General features: G+C 46.0%; 1 pseudogene; it reads left to right on the top strand.

The window, feature by feature from the left end:
• The first annotated feature begins 7,872 nt into the window (after nucleotides 1–7,872).
• Nucleotides 7,873–8,655, top strand: LOC131400953 (testis-expressed protein 30-like; annotated as a pseudogene).
• The last annotated feature ends 470 nt before the right edge of the window (nucleotides 8,656–9,125 follow it).

Raw genomic sequence — 9,125 nt, 5'->3', positions numbered from 1 at the left:
ATAATGGGCTTCAGGGTGCATCTAAAGTTGGTAGAATTCAGGCACAACTTTCCATAGATGGAGTAAAGATAGCTTTGATTTCACTAGATGTCTCCAACAGCGGATTTCTTTTTCTGCGTAGAATGGAGGCACTTTCTGTTGCATAACCGAGACCCACCATGCTCCCTCCTCGTCCACCACCAGCCGCAGCACTTCTCCCAGGACAAAGCCCCAGAAGAACCAGTGGGGCAGCTGCCAGGGCTTCCCAAACCATGGCCACCTTCAGGACCATTTGATGTTCCTACAATCACAGGCCCATGCAATGTGCTGGGACAGTGCCTGTTTAGAGAGTGTATTTCTACCTTAAAGAAAATGCCTGCTCTTCCACCAGCTCTAGAGTTTGTGAGGACTAGAGGGAAAACATTTAAACCACATAGGCTCTGTAGCTCAGTTTCCCTGTCTATAAAATGGGCACGCTAGAACCTAGCCTAGCCATCTCAAAGGGCAGTTAAGAGAATCTGTGAAGGGCCGGCCCCGTGGCTTAGCGGTTAAGTGCGCGCGCTCCACTGCTGGCGGCCCAGGTTCAGATCCCGGGCGCGCACCGACGCACCGCTTCTCCGGCCATGCTGAGGCTGCGTGCCACATACAGCAACTAGAAGGATGTGCAGCTATGACATACAACTATCTACTGGGGCTTTGGGGAGAAAAAATAAATAAAAATTATTAAAAAAAAAAAGAGAATCTGTGAAAAGGGTCTTTCTCAGGCATTCTTCTCCATGAAAGTAACAGAAAGCCCTATGCGAGTTCCTTCAAGTGAGAGGGGTTTATTTCCTCCCCTTACCAGAAAATTTGAGGTTGCCAGTCTTAGGCTCAGTGATATTGTAAGCAGGGTCAAAGTTTCCTTCCCTCTTTCGTCTCGACCATCTTTAAGCATGCTGACTTTTGTCTTCATGCTTATTGCCTTATGGTCCCAAGATGGTTGTTGTGCTTCTAGACATCTATATCCAATGCAGGAAAAAGGAATCTGGAGAAATGCTTTCTCCTGGTGAGGCATTGTCTTTTTATTTGGGATGGACAGCCCCCCAATAGATTCTCTCTTACATCTCAATGGCCAAAACTGCATCAAATGCCCCCCCCTCCCCAATTTATCACTGTCCAAAGGAAGCAAAATTGCTATGACCGGTTTAGACCAATCATAATCCATCCCCCTAGTCTGGGGGAGGAACTTATCCTCCTTAAGAACAAGGGATCTCCACCTACCATCTGAAGAGAGTGGGGATGGAGTAGTGGAGAGGGAGGCAACGGGGTGAGGACTATAGGGGAGGCAACGGAAAGCATCTGCCATAGAACCCAGAGTGGGAGCCAAGGTGAGTCAATTTCTTGCCCTGGTTCTGCATTGGAGTCATTGTGTGGCTTGGGTTCTGTCCTTTGCCCTTTCTGGGCCCCAGTTGCCTCTTCTGTACAAGATGAGTTGAGCTCAGTGGTCTTAAAGGACACTCCATGTGTTAGTGGCCCTGTGGCCTTGACCTGGACATGGGGGCTGGGCTGTGGAATCTACTACATGGCAGAGAGGCCCACTGAGTTTGGAACGGAGAAAGTCCAGAGGCTACTTGGCTTGTGTCTCCTACCACTCAGCAGGGCTCAAGATCCCTCCTCCCTCTGTGATCAAGGGCATTTTGGTTGTCCTTGAAGAAGTCACTCTGAGTGTTTACAAGGGACTCCTGAGACAGAGCAGAGGCCCACATCTGGGTCCAGTTTCCAGTTTCCAGCCTCAGCTCTGTTGTGGATGTCATGCTGGGTGACCTTGAATAGGTCCCTGGCCCTCTCTGTGCCTCATTTTCCCTCTTTGTTCAGTGAGGAGATTAGACAAGATGATCTCTGCTGGACTTGATAGTCCTAAACTGAGTGGGTTCCAGAAGGACAGAAGAGAAATGTGAGATCTGCATTCCTGGGACGAGGGGAGGCCCTTGGAGGTAGGCAATGGGGAAGTCAGGAACTGCCAGTGAAAGACAGAGAGCTCCTCCTTTATGAAGGGAGCTGGAGCTGCCTTCAGTGCTAACACCCCGATTGCAGCCAAAGCCTTGATGCTGATACTGCTCAGAGCCCCTACCCTGCCTTGGAATCCTTGGGGAAAGGGCAGATCCTATGGTGACCTTCCAGCTCCCTCTGTGCACTGTTTCACCACCACCTGCAAGCAGGCCTCAGTCAATGCTGTTCTTTCAGTCTGGGGGCCATTAGGGTTTGTTCCCATACCTTTCCTCCAAGCAAAACCAGAACTTTTGTGGATGCCCCCCCCTTTCCCTTTTATTATTTATTGAGCACCTACTGTGTGCCAGGCTTGGTGCATTGGTGCCAGATGCTGGGGATATGACAGGGAACATGGCAGAACTTTTCCCTGCTCCTGTTCTCCTGGAGATCAGAATCTGCTGGGTGAGTCTGCAGTTATACAAGCAATTAATATTCCTCATCAAGAGTGTTCTATGAGGGGATCACAGATGGGGACCAACCAACAGAGCCAAAGGAGATGTATTCATTTCCTAGGGCTGTTGTAACAAAGTACCACAAACATGGCGGCTTAGACATCAGTAATTCATTCTCACAGTCCTGGAGGCCAGAAGTCGGAAAACAAGGTGTCAGCAGGGCTGCACTCCCTCCAGAGACTCTAGGGCAGAATCTATTCATTGGTTCTTCCAGTTTCTAGGGGCTGCCAGCATTCCTTGGCTTGTGGCCACATCACTCCAATCTCCACCTCCGTGGTCACACTGCTGCCTCCTCTGTGTGTGTCTTCTCCTCTTCTGTCTATTCAAATCTCCCTTGGCCTCCCTCTTAGAACACTTGTGGTTACATATAGGGCCCACCCAGATAATCAAGATAATCTCCCCATCACCAGATCCTTAACTTAATCACATCTGCAAAGTCCTTTTTTGACACATAGGTGAACATTCACAGGTTCCAGGGCTTAGGAGGTGGATAACTTTTGGAGGGCCATTATTCAGCCTACCACAGGGGGATGGCAGGAAGGGGTCCTTGTGGAGGTGACATCTCAGTTGAAATCTGAAGGATGAGTTAACAGAGCAGAAGAAAGGGAGACAGAATGTGCCAGCAGAAGTAACAGTGTGTGTAAAGCTCTTAGAGGTGAGAATGGACAATGGTAGTGTGGGGAAACGAGCAGTTTAGGATAGCGGACACTAGGGCAATGGGCAGGTTGCTGAGGGTGCTGAACCAAGGCTTCTCCTCTCAGCTGTTCTCTACACCCAGGGCCTGGTGAAGTTCCAGCTGGACTCTGCCTGCTCCTCAGCACCACCCTGGCTTCCAGAGGCCCAGACTAGCCCAGCCAGGTGGAGGGAAGATAAGGAAAAAGGCAGCCTGGCAATGTGCCAGTGTGGCTCCATAGTCATGCGTGATGGACAGGCTGAGCACTGACCTATGCCTGAGGGACACAGCCCTTCCCCAGGCCAGCCCCTACTCAGGAAGGAAGGAAGGCAGGCCTCTGGGCCATAGTGCTCCCACCAGCACAGGTCAGTGTGGGGTGGTGGTTAAGAGCCTGGCTTCTGGAATTGGGTGGCCTAAGCTGGGATGGCAGCCCTGCCACCCGCTGGCAGGATGGCCTCGGGCAAGTTACTTAGGCTCTCTGAAGCCCCCCCTCCCTTTTCCTCCACTTGAGGTAGTAGTAGGTGCTTTGCAGCTAGTTATTACGAGCACCAAGTAGTCCCGCCAGCCTCGGGATATTGCAGCGGAGAGTGGTGGGAGGAATCTGCGGCTTCCAAGACAGCGCTGAGCCAGCCCGAAGTCCACCTCCTCTTTCGTGAGTTCATCTCCTCTCTGACTGGTCAAGCTGGTTCAAGTTGGTTTCTGGTACTTGCAGACAAAAGCATCTTATCTGATAAAAGTTTTTCACAATCTTTTTTTGTGACTTAGAGAATTATGAAAAATTTAAATGTAGAGGTTGTTGTGATGAAAAATTTAGCTGAGGTTCAGCAGTTTTTTACATTTTGCATCTGTGACAGGCTGAATAATGGCCCCCACAAAGATGTCCACATCCTAATCCCCAGAGCCTGTGAATATGTTTATTACATCGCAAAAGAGAATTAAGGTTGCAGACAGAATTAAGGCTGCTAATCAGCTGACCTTAAGATTGGGAGATTATCCTGGATTATCTGGTGGACTCAATGGAATCATAGGAGTCTTTAAACATGGAAGAGGGAGGCAGAAGTGACGCAGTGTGAGAACTCAACTGAAGATAGAGTGGAGATGGAGGAAGATGGAGGAAGAAAACCATGAGCCAAGGAATGCAGGAGCCTCTTGAAGCTGGAAAAGGCAAGAAAACAGTCTCCCCTGCCGACACCTTGATTGGAGCCCAGCGAGACCCGTGTCAGAATTCTGACCTCAAGAATTGTAAGGTAGTAAATTTGTGTTGTTATGAGCCACTAGGTTTCTGGTAATTTGTTATAGCAGCAATAGGAAACTAATCCATCCCCCGTTTATTTTTCTTCTGTTAATTCAATTGAAGAAAAACGTAAACACCTTTTACTTAAACTAACATGTATAGTACAAGCCCATTTGTATAAATTGTTTTCGTTTCTTTCCCTCTCTCTGACTCTCTCTCCACTCACCAATCTCACCTACTGTCTGTGTATATGTGGAGAAAGAACAGGGTGAGAAAAAAAAATGTTTATTTCTTAGTAGTAGGATTTAGATTGATATTTAAAAAAATTTTTCATCTTTGTGCTTTTCTGCCCTTTTTTTGCATCTTTTGATATTTATCATTACAAAATTATCATTTTTTTACCAGAACAATAAGGTCATGATTATGTATTTTCATTGACAAAGCCTGTAGTGATGCCCGTGGCCACCATTGAGGAACGTGTCCATCCCAGGTGAGGTGTCCCCAAAGCAAACTAACACAGCCCAGAGCCAGCCTACTTCCTCCTCCTCTTCCCCCATCTTAAATAAATAAATAAAATTTATCTCTGGCTGTTATGGGCTGAGTTGTGTCCTCCTCAAATTCATATGTTGAAGCCCTAATCCCCAGGACCTCAGAATGTGACTCTATGGGGAGATAGGATCTTTGAAAAGGTGATTAATGGGCCGGCCCCGTGGCTTAGCGGTTAAGTGCGTACGCTCCACTGCTGGCGGCCTGGGTTCGGATCCTGGGTGTGCACCAACGCACCGCTTCTCCGGCCATGCTGAGGCCGCGTCCCACATACAGCAACTAGAAGGATGTGCAGCTATGACATACAACTATCTACTGGGGCTTTGGGGGGAAAAAAAAGGTGATTAATTTAAAATGAGGTTATTAGGGTGGGCCCTAATCCAATATGACTGGTTTCCTTAAAGAAGAGGAGGTCAGGACACAGACAACACAGACAGAGGGACAACCGTGTGAGGACACAGGGAGAAGGTGGCCATCTGCAAGCCAAGGAGAGAGGCCTCAGGAGAATCCAGCCCTGCCAACACCTTGATCTTGGACTGCCAGCCTCCAGAACTGTGAGACAATAAATTTCTGATGTTTAAGCCACTCAGTCTGTGGTATTCTTTTTTTTTTTTTTTAAAGATTTTATTTATTCATTTTTTCCCCCCAAAGCCCCAGTAGATAGTTGTATGTCATAGGTTCACATCCTTCTAGTTGCTGTACGTGGGACTCAGCCTCGGGTTGGACGGAGAAGTGGTGCCTTGGGGCGTGCCCGGGATCCGAACCCGGGCCGCCAGCATCAGAGTGCGCGCACTTAACCGCTAAGCCACGGAGCCGGCCCTGTGGTATTCTGTTATGGCAGCGGAGTGATACACTGGTATTACCTACTACTTTTCTCCAATGAAACAACTTCTATGTGATAATAATTTAAAAATGTGCTATGTTTTGAGAGAGCTGATTTAATTCCTCAAAGGTACTTCATTTTCCCTCTCTTGTAACCTCTCGACAGACCTGTGAACCTGTGACAGGACAAAACAGTGTTTATGGCTCCTCATTTGACAGAGCGAAAAACTGAGGCCGGTGGGGGACAAATGACTTGGCCAAAGTCACATAGCCAGAATGCAGATATCCAGACTCCAGCTCTGGACATGGCATAAAAGCATTGAGATCAGGAAGATGTGGGAAGGGGGCCAAGAATTCCACCGTCCCATCTAGGACATAGTCCAACAGATCATAGTTTTCTTCTGGAAGAGTCACATTTGATTTTGGCCTTGATCTCTAAGATGTCCCTATCCTATTGTTCAGAGAGCCTTTTATAAGTAAGAAAAAGTATTGAAGACATTTGTTTAAAAGTTGCTAATGTTAGTTTTATGGATACAAAACCAAACTGAACCCTTCCTGGCTCTCCCCATTAACTCAAGGTTATGAAGTTTTAATAGATTTTTTTTAGACATTCCTATTAATGAAAATATGGCTCAGTTTTTAAATGAGGATCTAAGCTGCCAATATTCCCATTAGGACATTTACTTAAGTTGAGAAACTATTCACCAATCGCACCTGGGCTGTACAGCCGGGTCTCTGTGCGATGGTGAGGTTGGGGGCATGCACCTCGGGCATCAAGGGAGGCATGAGTGGCTGGGGTGGGAGCAGGATACATGGAGAAAGGCTCCAGGACCGGCCTGAGAGCCATTGCTCCATGTTGGGCGTGAAGAATGTGGGTGCCAGTGCCAATCTCCCAGCTGGCATTTGGGGAAATATTCGCCTCCATTTCCCCCTGACCTCTCTAGGTTTGCAGAGAGCCCAGTTGGCAGGGGAAGGTGAAGATGGAGTCAGAGGTGGCTGCCCCAGCATGTCCCAAATTCAAAATCCTGCAGAGACCTGTCCTTTCATGAATGAAGCTGGCCTGGCAGTGGCCACAGGGGCAGTGGGGCCTCCATGCCCTATCTGGGAGGGCAGCCACTACTAGCTCCTGCCCATTGCTGCTATACAGGTGGACAGATCTTCCAACATCTCAACAGAAGCCAAATACTGTGATTTAGTAGAGAATCTTTTACTTTTTTTTGGTGAGGCAGATTGGCCCTGAGCTAATATCTGTTGCCAATCTTCCTCTTTTTTGCTTGAGGAAGATTGTCCCTGAGCTAACATCTGTGCCACTCCTCCTCCATTTTGTATGTGGGATGCCACCACAGCATGGCTTGATGAGCAGTGCTCAGGTCTGAGCCCAGGATCCGAACCCACGAACCCCAGGCTGCTGAAGCAGAGCATGCAAACTTAACCACTATGCCACCGGGCCAGCCCAAGAATCTTTTACTTTTTAAAGGTTAGTTGCTAAATTTTTTTTTAAATTCTCTGTAGCCAGTAGACAGGTGGGCAAAAGATTTGAACCCGCACGTTACAGAAGAGGATACTCAAATGTCCAATAAACATGTGAATGATATTCAACCTCATTATTTATCAGGAAAAAGAAAATTAGAACCACAAAGAGGAACATCATATAATATCAGATTGGTAGGAAGTTTTTTAAATGTAATTCTTTATACACTGTTGGTGGGAGTGTAAAATGATGCAACCACTATGGAAAACCATTTGGAATTATTTAGGAACGTTTAAGGGTCTCTAAGACCCAGAAATTACACATCTTGATGCACACTAACAGAATGCTCAGGAAGGGGCCCACTGAGAGCTTCTGTGGTCCTGGCCATGCTCTATGTCAGGGGCCAGCAAACTCCAACCTGTGAGCCAAACCTAGCCCACTGCCTGTTTCCGTACAGCCAGGAGCTAACAACAGTAAAAGCTTTCTGCCTTTTAAAAAGATTTAAAAAGGCGCCGGCCCGCGCGCCCGGGGGCGGGGCCAGGGCGCGCGTGCGCAGTAGCGGAACGCGCTGGCGGGTGCAGCGAGGCGGTCCAGTGGAGCGTGGTAGCTTGCTCCCTGAAGGGAGTGAGAGCGCTTAGGTTGTCCCGGCCAGTCTGCTGTCCCGGGAGATGTCCTTTGCTTCTCAGATGTAATGCACTCTAAGTTTGTTATTCAGCAGTGAAAATGAGTCATACAGAGGTTAAATTAAAAATACCTTTTGGAAATAAATTACTAGATGCTGTTTGTTTGGTACCTAACAAGAACTTAACATATGGAATAATTCTTACACATGGAGCGTCAGGAGATATGAATCTTCCTCATTTGATGTCACTGGCATCCCATCTTGCATCTCATGTTTTTTTTTTTTTTGCCTGAGATTTACCTGTAAAGGCCTTAATATTGTACATAGAATTAAGGCATATAAATCAGTTTTGAATTACATAAGGACCTCAGGAGAATACAAACTTGCAGGTGTTTTCCTTGGAGGTCCTTCAAAGGGCTCAAGAGCAGCTGCTTCTGTAATGTGTCATATTGAGCCAGATGATGCTGATGATTTTGTTTGAGGTCTCATTTGTGTTTCCTATCCACCATCCAAAGCAGCAGCATAAACTCAGAGATGAAGATCTCTTTCGTTTAAAAGAACCGGTACTGTTTGTGTCAGGCTCAGCAGATGAAATGTGTGAAAAGAACTTGTTGGAAAAAGTGGCACAGAAAATGCAAGCTCCTAATAAAATTCACTGGATTGAGAAGGCAAATCATTCCATGGCAGTGAAAGGACGGTCAACAAATGATGTTTTCAAATAAATAAATACATAGATTTTGTTTTGGATCCAGGAAATCACTGAAATGGACAAGAAATAACTGTCTTTAGTTAAAAGCCATGTTATTTTGAATACAAATACAGTTAATTTGACAAAGAACAGCATACCTCTCGGCATTATGAGATATATTTCAGACTAATGTTCTTTAATGTTTAGCCATTTTTAAAACACGTTTTAATTGTGAAGTTAATGTCTTTTACAAAGTGTCTTTTGAAAGCACTGTTATAGTTGTATAAAGATGATGTACAAATATTGAAGGTGGTCTAAATATAATTTATTTTCATTAATATAGTTAAGTTTTGAAAAAAAAATTAAACATTTGAATTTTACAACAAAAAAATAAAAAAGTAAAAAGATTAAAAAAGAATAAAAAGAAATTTTGTGATGTGAAAATTATATGAAATTCAGAATTCAATGTCCATGAATAAAGTTTTATTGAAACACAGCCACCTTCATTCATTTGTGTATCGTCTATGACTGCTTTCACGACAACGACAGAGTTGACTAGTCGTGACAGAGACCACATGGTGTCTCCTAAAGCCTAAAATATTTACTATCT

This window comes from Diceros bicornis, chromosome X (assembly GCF_020826845.1).
Source record: "Diceros bicornis minor isolate mBicDic1 chromosome X, mDicBic1.mat.cur, whole genome shotgun sequence".
Taxonomy (NCBI): Eukaryota; Metazoa; Chordata; class Mammalia; order Perissodactyla; family Rhinocerotidae; genus Diceros; species Diceros bicornis.
This window is presented reverse-complemented; position numbering and strand designations above follow the sequence as displayed.